The following is a 15,216-nucleotide window of genomic DNA, read 5'->3' as shown; positions in this document are numbered from 1 at the left end:
TTACGTGGCTGCTACGGGCTTAGCAAGAACCGTTCTTACCTACGCATCAAAACCACAACGATAGTTTGTCAAGTTGGTGTTGTTTTAACCTTCGCAAGGACCGGGCGTAGCCACACTCAGTTCAACTGAAGTGAGAGAGATAGACACCCGCCAGTCACCTTTAAGCATCGAGTGCTCGCAACGGTGAAATCAGTCTCGCGTAAGCATACGCGTAATGTTGGTCCGGGCCGCTTCATCTCACAATACCGCCGAACCAAAGTATGACATGCTGGTAAGCAGTATGACTTATATCGCCCACAACTCACTTGTGTTCTACTCGTGCATAACATCAACGCATAAAACCAGGCTCTGATACCACTGTTGGGGAACGTAGTAATTTCAAAAAAATTCCTACGCACACGCAAGATCATGGTGATGCATAGCAATGAGAGGGGAGAGTGTTGTCCACGTACCCTCGTAGACCGAAAGCGGAAGCGTTAACACTACGCGGTTGATGTAGTCGTACGTCTTCACGATTCGACCGATCAAGTACCGAATGCACGGCACCTCCGAGTTCAGCACACGTTGAGCTCGATGACGTCCCTCGAATTCCGATACAGCCGAGTGTTGAGGGAGAGTTTCGTCAGCACGACGGCGTGGTGACGATGATGATGTTCTACCGACGCAGGGCTTCGCCTAAGCACCGCTACGATATTATCGAGGTGTAATATGGTGGAGGGGGCACCGCATACGGCTAAAAAATCGTTGATCAATTGTGTGTCTATGGGGTGCCCCCCTGCCCCCGTATATAAAGGAGCAAGGGGGAGGCCGCTGGCCAAGGAGGAGGGCGCGCCAAGGGGGGAGTCCTACTCCCACTCCTCCTTTCCTTGTTGGAATAGGAGAAGGGAAGGGAGAAGGAGAAAGAAGGAAGGGGGCGCCCCCCTTCCCTAGTCCAATTCGGACTGGTCCATGGGGAGGGGTGCGGCCACCCTTTGGGGTCTTTCTCTCCTTTCCCGCATGGCCCATTAAGGCCCAATACGAATTCCCGTAACTCTCCGGTACTCCGAAAAATACCCGAATCACTCGGAACCTTTTCGAAGTCCGAATATAGTCGTTCAATATATCGATCTTTACGTCTCGGCCATTTCGAGACTTCTTGTCATGTCCCCGCTCTCATCCGGTACTCCGAACTCCTTCGGTACATCAAAACATATAAACTCATAATATAACTGTCATCGTAACGTTAAGCGTGCGGACCCTACGGGTTCGAGAACTATGTAGACATGACCGAGACACCTCTCCGGTCAATAACCAATAGCGGAACCTGGATGCTCATATTGGTTCCCACATATTCTACGAAGATCTTTATCGGTCAGACCGCATAACAACATACGTTGTTCCCTTTGTCATCGGTATGTTACTTGCCCGAGATTCGATCGTCGGTATCTCGATACCTAGTTCAATCTCGTTACCGGCAAGTCTCTTTACTCGTTCCGTAATACATCATCCCGCAACTAACTCATTAGTTACAATGCTTGCAAGGCTTATAGTGATGTGTATTACTGAGTGGGCCCAGAGATATCTCTCCGACAATCGGAGTGACAAATCCTAATCTCGAAATACGCCAACCCAACAAGTACCTTTGGAGACACCTGTAGAGCACCTTTATAATTACCCAGTTACGTTGTGACGTTTGGTAGCACACAAAGTGTTCCACCGGTAAACGGGAGTTGCATAATCTCATACTCATAGGAACATGTATAAGTCATGAAGAAAGCAATAGCAACATACTAAACGATCGAGTGCTAAGCTAACGGAATGGGTCAAGTCAATCACACCATTCTCCTAATGATGTGATCCCGTTAATCAAATGACAACTCATGTCTATGGCTAGGAAACATAACCATCTTTGATCAACGAGCTAGTCAAGTAGAGGCATACTAGTGACACTCTGTTTGTCTATGTATTCACACATGTATCAAGTTTCCGGTTAATACAATTCTAGCATGAATAATAAACATTTATCATGATATAAGGAAATTAATAATAACTTTATTATTGCCTCTAGGGCATATTTCCTTCATAAACTTGGTCAAACATGGACACATTTAGGGCCAGTTCTTTTGCTAGCTTTTTTGGGCTTCCAGAATAAGTTGCCCCCTACCCAGCTTATTCTAGAAGCCCAAACAAAATTTTCTTTTTATAAGCCTATTAGTCAAGTATTAACTACTAGGCTTCTAAAAAAATAAATTTGGTTGGGCTTCTAGAATAAGCTAGGTAGGGGGCAGCTTATTGCAGCTTATTCTAGAAGCCACCAAAAGAACTGGCCCTTAACTTTTGAAAAGACTAATACATCTTATATTTTAGAACGGAGGTAATGTTAGGTAGAGAAGTGTATATTTCAATCCCAAACTCTTGCTCTAGTTTAATCTATAACCCCGAACGATGAAACCGATTAGACTGCACCCTCAAACAATCGATACCATTTAAATTACCCTAGAGGCTTGGAAGGTTGTTTTGTGCGACATCGCATTTCAATGGACTAGTCAATATAATGTGGCATCCAACCGGCAAAATAATGTTTCTGGTCCCACATGTCATACTAAAAGTGTCTTCCTCCCTCCCCATTCTCCTTCATCGTTCACCAAAGTCCCAAGTAGGCGATGGTGGGCTTGCTCGACGTGATGCGGGGCGTGACAACAACCAGGACAACACGCTCTTTGCTCCGCCGACTGCTCCTTAACCTCCAGGGCAAAGCGCCCGCATCCATCTTCGCCAGGCTTTAGGATAGGCATGCCATGGCCTGTTGCGCCGCAAAGTGGGGGTGATGGGGACTTGCCTTTCTTCATCCGATTTCTTCCGATCTTCGGTGCCTGTACCACCTCCCAGAGTTCTACCTTTGTACCATGGCCAAGTTCATCATCCACACCATCTCCTTCCTCAAGTCCGGTAATCATGGCCGAATAGCCGTTCGTTAGATCCTGCTGACCCTAATGAGGAATTGTAAAATTCCTCGCACTCCATTACTATCCCACCTAACCTACCGCACCCGACTTCACCAACTCTAGCCACCACCAGAGGAAACCAGCGGTTCGCCTCTGGACCCGCAAAGAAAGTCGACAAAGATTCGAGAAAGGGTGGAGTATTGGAAGGAAGACTCAATACGGTACCTGCGAGGGAAGGAAGAGAGAGGCAAGGGTAAGGGAAGGCCTACTCTATGGTGGAGGTGTGGTCTTTGCAGCGTGAAGTGTGAGAGGTGTCATTGTTCGCGCCCCAACATGCCCACCACCTCGGTCCTTAGTGTCGGCCCGAGCTCACCTGCTGTCACGAGCTACTGCATGCCTCCAGACGCCTTTCTCCATCATGAGATTGGTCGTGTCGTCCAGAGGTTGCCCGCATAGCACCAGCTTGAGCTCACCCCGTTGTAAATGAGGTACTTCGGCCTAGAGCTTGCTCGCGCCATCCCGGGAATGGCAAGCTGGAGGCTAGATGGGCCAAGAAGAACAAATGAGGGGTTAGGGAGGCCAGAGGCTAGGGTGTGGTGGCGCTGGTCACCTAAGGTGGCAACGCTACGACGCCGTAGTATTTACTTGGATAAAGTTGTCCGGAATTTTACAAATTCCTCGTTGATTTCAGAAAATGTTCATGAATTTTTAAAATGTTTAGAATTTTAAAATATGTTCATGAACTCAAGAAATATTCATGAATTTTAAAATAGTTCCGATTTTTTTAAAAGTATTCATCAATTTAGAAATGTTCATGAATTTCCAAAAGTGCTCATGAAAAATAAAAATATTAGAAAATTTAACAATATTCATGAATTAAAGATTTTATGTTCATTCTAAAAATGTTCCAAATTTCAAAAAAATATTCATGAATCCAAAAAATGTTTCCAAATTGACAAGAAGTTCAAAAGTTTTAAAAAATGAAAAATAAAAATAAAAAGGAAAACAGGGAAATGAAAATTTGAAGAAAACAGACAGAAAGAAACAAAGAAAAAAGAAAAACCAGCTAAGGACTTTTTTTTTAGCTGGTGGCAAAAAGACACGGAAAATAAACTTCAAAATTTTTTTGAGGGGAAAATAAACTTCAAATGGACTGGTCCGTTAGCCTCGCTTTGGGTGCGCGCGTTTGCACTGTATCCAACGTGTTTTACGGTAAATCTAAATAAGATGGCCCGTGATATAGGGATTGCCTGTGTCTCGATTATCGCGAGGTGGAGGGCGGGCAGATGGGTCACGCAGACGAGAATGAGGCATGCGACCTTCAACTTTCAGCATATTCTCTTCTTCCTTTTCCACCGTTTCAGCATTTTCTCTTTTTTCTTACTCTTACATATTTTTTCCTATAATATTTGTAACTATTCTAAATAAATAAATCTAGAGATCTGTATTATATAAATTAAAAAAAACCATCACGCCTCAAATAATGTTCCTGCAGCTTTTAAAAATGCTGAAAACTTTCAGAAAAATGTCTGTTACATTTAAAAAATCATAGCATGTTTCAAAACAATATTTATTACATTTAACAATAATTATACAACGTAAAAAAATGTTTGTGTACTTTCAAAAATCTGTCATACAAAAACTGTACTTGGCATTTAAAAAAATGTTCACATGTTTAAAATAGATTCATGGCCTTTCAAAAGAATGTTTACAAAAAATGTAGAATAGTTTATAGAAATGTTTCCTGCCATAAACATGTTCAATGTCTATTTGAGAAATGTTCAACATGTATATTAAAAAAATGTTCAAAGCATGAATTTGAAAACTATTTTTATACAGTGTGAAAAAAATGTCAACATAGTTTAAAAATGGTTATGTGCCATTAAACAAATTTTCAATATACATTTGATTTTAACAAGTATTATTGTTCAAAAAATGTAGTATTTGACAAAATCTTTAAGAAATGTATAAAAGATCATGTAATATTGACAAAATATTTCGTATCATTTAAAAATCACGTGTATTAAAAAAATATTTCACATGTATTCAGAAAAATTATTCATCATGTATTGAAAAAATATTCAACTAGTATCAGAAACTGTTCCACATGTATGAAAAATGTAAAACGCATATTGAAAAAAGTAGATATGTATTGAAAAAAGAATATAAAAACAATGAAACCGTATATTAAATATAGAAATGGAAATAAATAAAAACCTCTAAAACCCAAAGAAACCTTAAAGAAGTAAAAAAAAGAAACAAAAAAACAAGTGAAAACCGGACCACTCCCACCTGTTGACATCAAACAAGAAGAAAAACCGCCATACAATGACCGAGTGAGCGTGTACTACATCCGCCGAGCACTGACCGGTCCAAATGTGCAGATGCCCTAGGCGAGACTGAGTTACGTCTCGATATGGTGATATACGAAATCACTAATTGATGAGCACTCTTTGTAAAGGTCATTCTCACCTTTCAAGGTTGCCACAAAGGACGCACTGCATGTGCCTCGTATGTCGCAACATGAGAGTTTTCCCTTTTTCGTAAAGCCGTTTATTCAAAATGTTTTATTTTTTAAACCATGCGTTCAAAGTTTGAACTGTTTTCCCCATTGGATTCCTTATGTCGAGATTTTCAAAATTAAATCCCATGTTGATAGATTTTGACGGACTTTTTTTATTTATGAAAAAAACTGAGCGAAAAAACCGGATGAAAAAATGGAACCGGGAGAAATTTTTTGTTTCCTTTCCGAAAGAGGCACAACTATGCTTCTCACACGAAGCAAATCCATGCCTGCACGAAAAGTTAACATGTGCCTCCTGTGAAAAAAAAGGAAAACGTGTTTTTTTTCTTTTTCCTTAAAGGCACGGCTGTGCCTCTCACGGAAGCAAAACCGTACCTTTCGCAAAAGAAAACACAATTTTTCCGTTTTCAAGAGGCACGGCCTTGCCTCTTGCGGAAGCAAAATTGTGCCTTTCGTGAAAGAAAAAGTAATAAAACACGTTTTTTTCTATTTCTGAGAGGCACAGATGTGCTTCCCATAGAATCCTTCCGTGAGATGCACGGTTTTGCTTCCATGAGAAGCACGGCCGTGCCTCTCGGAAACAGAAAAAAAACTTGTTTTATTTTTTTCCTTCCGTGAAAGGCACAATTTTTATTTCCGAGGCATGGCCGTACTTCTCGTGGAAGCAAATCCCTGCCTCTCGCGAAATAAAATCCATGTCTCTCGCAGAAGAAAAGAAAAAAACACATTATTCCATGCAATTTTTTAATATTCTTTTTTTCCCAAAAGCTAAGAAAGACCAATGAAAAACCGAAAAGCCAAAAAAACCAGAAAAATATATCTGAAAAGCCGAGAACACGTGTGAAAAAATAAAAATAAAAAATAAAATCCGAAGAAAGCTTACAGAGCGCGACACGTGGCGGCGGCAGAGAGCATGCCAAGTGGTGCGTTCCCAGACCACCCTAAGTGGTGTGCTCCTTCGTTAGTTGCTCCGGTAGCTTCCGTGGGTGACATATAGCATCCTCGCAGCTCGCCTATCCACAAAGAGCTATTGTATTATTTTTAAACGGGAATAGCTATAGGCCTATTTAGTCTTTCTCTTAGTTGGGCCACAACAGGCCAACGGTATGACGGCTGACGCTACACGCTCGTGAAGGCTCATAGCGAATTTGAACGGTCGCTAATTGTTGGCTCAAGATTGTCCTTTGAGATAATAGCCAAAATATCACTAATAAAAATCAGACATGCCTATACTTTTCTAGGCCTTTTGATTAAGATCAAGTGTAGTATCCGTTCTTATCAGTTTGATATTTGATATGTAGATTTTTAAGTCTATGCAATATGAAACTAATATTTTTTTGTCGAGAAGGATCCCCATATGTAGCTTGCGACATGGGTCCTTTGTGTCGCCCTAGTGTTGCACTACAACTAGGGCTCGGCGCACCCCAATAAAAAAACCAAACATGCCAAAATGCCTACCTAAACAAACATGTCAAAATACGACTAGTGAAAACTGACTTGTCAAATAGCACTACAATCTCAGTTTTTCATGCCAAAATACCACTTCCATTACATGTAAAAGGAATTCCGTTAGTCAGGCGGTCAACAACTTGTCACCTTTTCTTAAATACCAAACATACCCTTGTGGGACCTAGTGTTTTTCTATCCCAATTTCTTCTCCGACAGAAAATCAGCCCTCCATGGCGGCGCACCAAAGAATCTCTATCAGCGCCGACTTCTAGCCATCTATCCCCTCTCTCCCTAATACCTTGTTCGTGACTAGCCACCCGCCTCCTTTCTCCGTTGCTACAGGCCGATCTCCCTATTCCCCTAGCCCCTCTGTCTTGGCCGCCGCTCGGCGCCCATGGCCTTGTAGCGAGACATGCTACACGATTACACCCAAGAACACTATGAAGGTGCGAGTGATCAAATTCACTAATGAGCAGAGTGGCATAAGCGGTGTAACTTGTTGGTGAAGCGTGATGATTCCCTCAGCTAGGTTATAGCTCCCAGGCATGAGAATTTAAGCAAGATAATCCGCCGATCGATATTGGAAGTAGACGACCCCTCCGAGGTAATCCCGCGTTCCGAATTGATAATCCGGCAGCACTCCGACATACAGAAACAAAGAGGTCCGAGGAAACTAGACAGAGAGAAGCCTAATGATGTCCAGGAAGAAGAGCTTCTGATTGACCAACCCAATACGGTAGGTTTTATAAGCTTTTATGTACAAAGACTCTGGTTTGCGGAACCTTCTGTCTGGTTTGAGAAGGTTTTGGCCGGGTTTTTCGTTTATCTTTTCTCTATGGTTTTTTGTACCATTTTATCAGTTTTCATTGGATTTTCCATTTTCAGTTTCTTTCATCTTATTTGTACCGTTTTTCTATTTTGAATTCACGTTGGCATTTTTTCAAATACACGTTGAATTGTTTTGCAATGCATCTTAAACATTTTTCAGATACATGCTGAACATTTTTAAACACATGCTAAACATTCGTGAAATGCATATTGACCATAAATAAAATACATGGTGAACATTAAAAAAACAATGTGAACATACTTTAACAGAGCATTGAATATTTTTTCAAACACACAGCAAACATTTTCCTAAATACATGGTGATATTTTTTAAATATGTTCAAGATTTTTTTAGACATACGGTGACACTTTTTAAATATGTGGAACATTTTTAAGATACATAGTGAAAATTTATTTAATACACAAGGATCATTTTTGCTAACCCATGATGAACTTTTTAAAAACAATACAATGTACAGACTTTGATACGTGGTGGACATTTTTTAACTAAACGTTGAACTTTTTCTAGGTACACAATGAACATTATACATTTAAAATGTGTTGACAACATTTCTTAGTTGTAGGCGCGGGTGCCACCGGAAGGCACGAAAAAAGAAGATAGTCCATACCAACGGTGGAGCATATTTGGCCAGCCCAGACTGGAGGCACATGTAGGCAACGAGATGCTACATCTCGTGATAGGTTAGATATAGCATTCGTGCCTGTCTATCAAGACCTCATTGTACGGAAATGCCTGCTGGGGCTTGTCCTTTTCTAGATAAAAGCTAAAAACATATTTTTCACGTTTTGAAAAATCTGAAAAAAAAATTACAAATGAATCTAGGAATGTATACTACTTCTCTGTAAATTTTCATGATGAAATACGTTTTGATGAAAGCTACAAAAAAAAATCATGTATTTCTTGCACATGCTATTCACCATAAAAGTCCAAAATTTTGTTTTTTACGGCTCACACTAAAGCGTATTTCATCACGAAGTTATACAAGAATGTAGCATACATCTGTATGATCATGTATATTTGTGTTCGAAATTTTTGATACTTTAAAATGATTTTCTATTTTTTTTCCTGTAATAGCCATAGGCCCATTTAGTCTTTGTCTTAGTTGGGCCACATCTGGCCAGCGCAGCAGGCCACAGGCTCGTGAATAAAGAAACAGAAAGCTGAAGCCGAATTGATCGGTCGCTCATCGGCGGCAGGGGACCCCTCCGGAGCGATTTTTACTCCAGTAGACTGTGGACGGTGGCTCGTCGGCGCTCCATTTAGGAGTAGCCAAGAGGGCAGTGCCGGCGAGTTCCGTAGCTGCCGCAAGGCTAGATCGGCGACGGCGGGGTCACTGGCGGCACGTGGCTTCTAGGTGAGCTATTCTCTGTAATTTACCCCAGAAATTCAATAATTGAAGGCTAACCGTGGCCAGTTCAGATATGGGAAGATTCTTTTGTGACACTATAAGAAAATTCACAAGTGAAACTATTGGTGCATATATAATATACCTAAATGTGCGATAATTGTGACTCTGTATTAGACTAAGCTGAAGTACCTTCAGCTTGCTGTGCGCCATGGTTTTGGCAAATATAGTGAGATCTTATATTGTCGTTCTTCTCAGAAATTCCTGCTTGAGATCTTAATGTAAAAACCAAAAGTACACCACCGTGTTGTCGTCGGTGGAACACTAACTCTGAACCAAACTAATAACTGGTCAGCTCACTGCTGATGAAGAAAATTAGTCGGCATTTGTACCACTAGAAAGTGAAGCATCCAAATAAATGAACTGACTACGCCTTTGTTCTATCGATTTTGAGAAAGGAATTGATAAGGAGCCTTAAAGCAGCAGCCATGGAGGCAGCATCGGCGCCAGGCAAATCATTAAAAAGTGAGGTTGTAGACCATAAACTACTCATTTGGAAGGAAAGTGAAAAGAGGATAGTTCATCATGAGCTAGCTACCTTTCAGACAGTAAAACTGAGGACCCTAGAAATGTAATGGTTCCTGAACCGAGGAAAAGCAAGAACATAATAGAGGATCATGCAATTTTATCTTACAAGAATGTAGACAGTATTCAACACAACAATAGAAAGGGAAATAGGTTCGCTGAGTTCGACGCACACCAGGAAAACCCTCTAGTTACGTTTGCTGGGAACATAACCTAAGGGACGAAAAACCTGGCGCACCACCAAACTAGCCTTATTACACACTGAGCAAACCAGGTTCAGCAAATAAAAAGTACGTTTTTGTTTTGTTTTGCGGGGAATAAACAGTACATTCAAAAGCACACAGAAGTTTATCTCGATGACATAGAAAGAACATAAACTGAAGATGCAGGAGCCCTAAAACATGCAACTAGGGCGAGAAGATGATAGAGTCAATGCCGGCGACGAAATCACCTACTGCTAGCTGAAATCAAAGGCAGAGACACAGAATCACATACAATGCATATTGCATGAAGAAAATCCTGACTGAAATCAAAGGCAGAGACAAAGAACCAAATACAGTGCATATTGCATAAAGAAGATGCTGATGTAAAAAAACATTGGAGAGATGAAGAAGATGCTGATAGAATAATACTACTAGATACTAATTAACACATGCGTGATGTAGAAAACAACTAGGCGGAATTAGTACCTTGAGGACACAGGATTTTGTTCATCGCTCGGCTCGACTCGACTCAGCCTGAAATGGGAAGAAACAATTGTTAGACACGCCAAAAGAAACAGGGGACTGAACTAAATGCAAAAGCAGGGCTACCTCTCCCGGATGAATTTATCAGCACGAAGGGTGGGATTTTTGGGATGGACATCTGCCAAATACCTCAGCATGTCCACGGCTTGAGAATAATCCCCAGGTCCGGCTCCATTATTGAAAAGGTCAATTCTGAGTTGCTTGAGCGAAGGAAGGTTCCTTATGCTCAAATCGAAGTCAGGACTGAGGATGTCATTCACTCTGAGACCGAACCAAAGGCGTTGAACCATTGGCATAGCTCCTGGTTGGAATGTAGGGGGCATCAATAAAATATTGTGGAAAAGGCACACTCTCAAGCTGGGGAAGGCACCGGCGCTAATCACCAAATTTTCCAATAAATCGTGTACATTGAGGCCTCCTACCCTCAAGGTGACATACTGGAGAGCCGGCAGCATTCCAAGGATCTGAATATCTCCGGATTGCACATTCCTGTTAGTTGTTAGATCAAGGTGGGAAAGTAGGGGAAGCAACGAAGAACAAATCCATGTAGGCAAGTTCCAGAAAACTCCTACTAATTTAAGCCTGCGGAGGTTTGGAGGCGGCACCCAATCCAGCTTCAGCATAAGTTGAAAAACCCAAGAATCAACATCGGAGATCTCTACACTCCCGAATTTTTGCATGTTGCTTAGGGACTCAAACAAAGCTTTAACCGTTGTCAGATCGTCCGAACGACTTCATCCATTCCAGATAAAGGCGAGCTCCCTTAGCTTGATCAGACAGCCCAGCTCTTTTGCGCTGTCTGCAGTAAAAATGCCCTCTCCATGTCCTGTCAGCTGTTCAAGGCATGTCAGGTTGCTGAACCCGTTTGGTAGTGGCATACCTAAATCAAGGATAAGGCACATCAAATGCCTCAACTGAGCAACACTGGACGGCAATTCTTTTGAATTGGTCCATTGCAAGTCTAGTGTCTGCAAAAACTGTAGCTTTCCTATTTCCATCGGGAGCTTCCCAACCTTTGTGCCTCTTAACCCTAGGTATCTCAAATGTAACAACTTCTCAACATGCCTAAGATCAATGCCAGGGCTTTTTCGAGATCGCAACCTTCCAGATCCAATACACGCAAAACTTGAAATATAGAGAGAGGGGGGGGGATCTTACTAACAGCAGGACTAAAAGCCGTAAAAGACCTCACTTGTGACATGCTTGTGGTAGCTATCTGAGCATTGGTGAGATCTGTCATGCTCTTCTGGAGGGACAATCTGCGGAACTTCTTTTCCAAAGGTGTGCCTCCCTCAATAACATCCAGTATAGTAACAAAGTTTTCTCCACTTGCTAATTCAAATATAAGATCGAGCATGATATCATGTACGCAACAAGCTTCAACCCTACCATCAGTATGTATGTTTATCGGCATGATCATGTTTCTGTTTACTAGCTCGTTGAAGTAGCTATCTCCAAGCCCAAGCAGGCTATCAGTTTCATCTTTTACTTGGATAAAGCCTTCAGAAATCCATCTTCTTATCAACCGATCTCTGCTAATTTTATGGTCTTCTGGAAAGATACTTAGATATAAAAAGCAAGTCTTCAAATAAGAAGGGAGGGCATAAAAGCTCAATGATAATATCCTCTTCATCTCCTTTGATCGTCATCACCTTTTTTAAGTCCACGGCCAATAGAGTTGAGCAAAACATACCATTGCTCAATTTGGTAAACCCTTTGATCATTAGCCAAATAACTAGCCAGACTGATGATGGCTAATGGTACCCCGGCACATTTCTTCAAGATCTTTGTAGATACATCCTCGAATCCAGAACGACACACCTCACTTGAAAATATTCTTCCATAGAAAAGTTTCTTGGCGTCATCATAAGAGAGATGTTTCATCTGATGAATCATATCCTCTTTAGAAGAGGAACATTCTTCAGAGATCTCGACATGGCGGGTTGTAGTAATTATTATACTTCCACACCTATCGTCCTGAAGTGCATATCTGATTGTTTTCCATGCTTCTTTATCCCATAGATCATCGATAATGATAAAGTACCTATGCACATGGTAACGAGAGAGCTACAAGTTAGCAAAACAAAACAAAATAGTTATAAATTAAAAACATGAAAGCATGTCAACCACCTCAATAATCTGAAAGAGGTCTGTTGCTACTACTTGAGCAATGGGTGGTGTTTGATTCTTGGATTTTAATGTTTGAAATTTTGATGGCTGGGTGTTTGTGTGTGTGTGTTGGGGGGGGGGGGATCAATACTGACTAACAACCCACAATTTGAATCGTACTATCACATGTATACAAATGTAAAAAGGCAACACTATGCACCTCGATTAAAATAAGAAAACCATGTCGATCTTAGGAATTAGACCCCTCCAAAGAAGCAATTACACCTAGTGTAGTACGATGATGCATTTACTCTTGTCACAAAGATATCGACTAATAAAAGGCAATACTATATTAAAAGCTAATAAAGAAACAAACCACCTTAAAACTAGCGAATATTGTTACTTATACAAGAGGGGATTAAAGTGCATGTTAGTGTCCCCACACGTATATGCTCCACCTTCGGAGTTTCTGATTACCAAACGTTGTGTTTGAAATTGCTCGGATTTATGTCCATGAAAACAAATATGTTGAGAAATATGATAAAGACGAAAGACATATTCTGCTGATACTACTATAATATAGACTTATAATCATGTAGAAATCAACACTTGCACATAATATGAGGTTGTCAAAATATATTATAATATTGAAGTGATATTATTTCTAGAGTTGAGATTTTACAAAGTTAACATATGGTCAAATTTTGATATAACGATAATGGTGGATATTTAATCTGTTAGAACTTAGTAAGTTGCAAAGAACAGCACAGATTTAATATAGAAAAAAGTAAGTCAAAATGAATGGAAGAGACAGCCTATCAAATACAATCACAAAATACGGTTGTTGAAAATAAGAAAAAATGTCGGCCATTTATAGCAGTCACCTTATCTAATGAACTACAACAAGTATATAAATTCAATATCAAATACAGATACATATGCGTGTCACCCACGAGTTAGTTATATATTATGCATGCTGTCCTTCTAAATTTGACTAAATTATAATCGCCTTTCTGGTCAGGATTGGCGCTATAGAAATTGCTTAGATGTCTAGGGAACACAAGAAGTCATAATGTATTATGTACTGTACTGGAGGTGTATGTGCCAGCTTGTGTGGCTGACGTACCTTTTATCGTGAAGCAATTCTCGGACTAGCACGAAGAGCTGCTCTACATCCAAGTTTGCTGCATTTACATGAAGACTAGTATTTTTTCCCTTGTCAAGTTTAAAGAGAAGATTGCTTAATACTTTCTTCATGTCGGGATTCCGAGACACAGACACAAAAGCTTTGTAATCAAATTTTGTTGGAAGGGCATCATATACTTCTCTCGCAAGTGTAGTCTTGCCCAATCCTCCAAATCCAACAACCGAGAGTATCTTGAGATGCGCCTTGGACACATGGTTGCCGTCACTGATCTTCTTGATAATATTGTCCCTTGCTTTATCTAGGCCGATGATATTCTTCTTATCTCCATAGAAAACCTCCCAGAAAGGGTCAGCGGTGGTCCTTTTTGCTGCAGGTAGGTTAGCAAAATCAAACATTTTATGTCGGGTGGTGACATCTTGCAACTGCTTGTGGATCTCTTCAACTGCTGTGGAAATCTCACGGCGAGCCTTGCCCTTTTTAAACATGTTTACCATCTTGGCCATGAGCTTCTTGAAGCTGGCATGATTAGCATCGGGCTCGCAGCCTTCAACACGCACCAGGAGAGAGTCAACGACGTCCTCCATGTCGTAAGACAGCTCCCTAACATCATTTGCCCAAAACTTGATCTGATCGTCAAGCTGATCTCGCGGCACCTCTGCCACCTTGCAAAGGGCAGCACGCATAATATCCAGTTCGGCAGAGAAGGACTTGACCTTTTTCTTGACTCCCTTCTGTAGGTTGTACTCCTCCTTGATAACCTCGCCCAGTTTGTCGAGGAGGGAGCCCATGGCCCCCATGGCCAGATCCATGGCTCACTCAGTCTTCTCTTGTTGATGGCCACCGGGCTTGGATCTGAATACCACAAGAAAAGAGCCCAAATGTTACATCAAGAGACTAGTACAAGGACCGCATGGAACATGTGGTTAGCAAAATCAAAAGTCACATTTCCTTTAAGAGACTAGTAGAAGGGGAATAAAGAGATATCACAAAGGGATTCCTGAAGCGCATGCGCCAAACATGGGAATCGTTCTTCAGGGCATCAGGGAGCCAAGCATGCAAAGAGAGCTGCATCGTCCTGATGCAGGCTAATGAGTAGTGAACGGGGCTGACCTCGATCCAAAGACGACAGCGTTGCGGGCGGGACGTGCTTCCGAAGGTGCCGGTGGAGGGGAATGAGGGCCTCGGCAGTTGGCAGGGTCTATCAATCTTGCTCTCTTGGTTCGTTGCTCAAGCGAAGACTTTGATCAGTCTCGACCAATGAACGGAAGGGCGGTAGCTCACGTACGGCAACCAACTATAACTAATCCGAGAGAAGACTTGGATATGCCTTGACCAATGGACGAGTACACAACTTGTACTAGTATGATGAGTACAATTTTTGAAGGTGTAGTTTCCGAGAGAAGACCTGCACTGCACCTGTTCGATTTGTCTTGCCGTGAAATTACACGCCAAAAGAATGGTACAGAGAGCTCCTGTACATACATCCATGCGCCTCTCACGGTAGGATTGAAAACACTCATTCGCAAAAAAAAAAAAA

At 41.4% G+C, this 15,216-nt stretch overlaps 1 non-coding gene and 1 pseudogene across 1 annotated transcript; one reads left to right on the top strand and one right to left on the bottom strand.

Annotated features, from left to right (window-relative positions):
• Positions 1-6,677: 6,677 nt before the first annotated feature.
• LOC123056400 (U2 spliceosomal RNA) lies at positions 6,678-6,876 on the top strand. Its single transcript, XR_006426777.1, has one exon. It is a non-coding gene; the product is annotated as a U2 spliceosomal RNA (small nuclear RNA).
• Positions 6,877-8,428: 1,552 nt separating this feature from the next.
• Positions 8,429-14,488, bottom strand: LOC123050848 (disease resistance protein PIK6-NP-like; annotated as a pseudogene).
• Positions 14,489-15,216: the final 728 nt, after the last annotated feature.

The sequence above is a fragment of the Triticum aestivum genome, chromosome 2D (assembly GCF_018294505.1).
Source record: "Triticum aestivum cultivar Chinese Spring chromosome 2D, IWGSC CS RefSeq v2.1, whole genome shotgun sequence".
NCBI classification, from domain to species: Eukaryota; Viridiplantae; Streptophyta; class Magnoliopsida; order Poales; family Poaceae; genus Triticum; species Triticum aestivum.
This window is presented reverse-complemented; position numbering and strand designations above follow the sequence as displayed.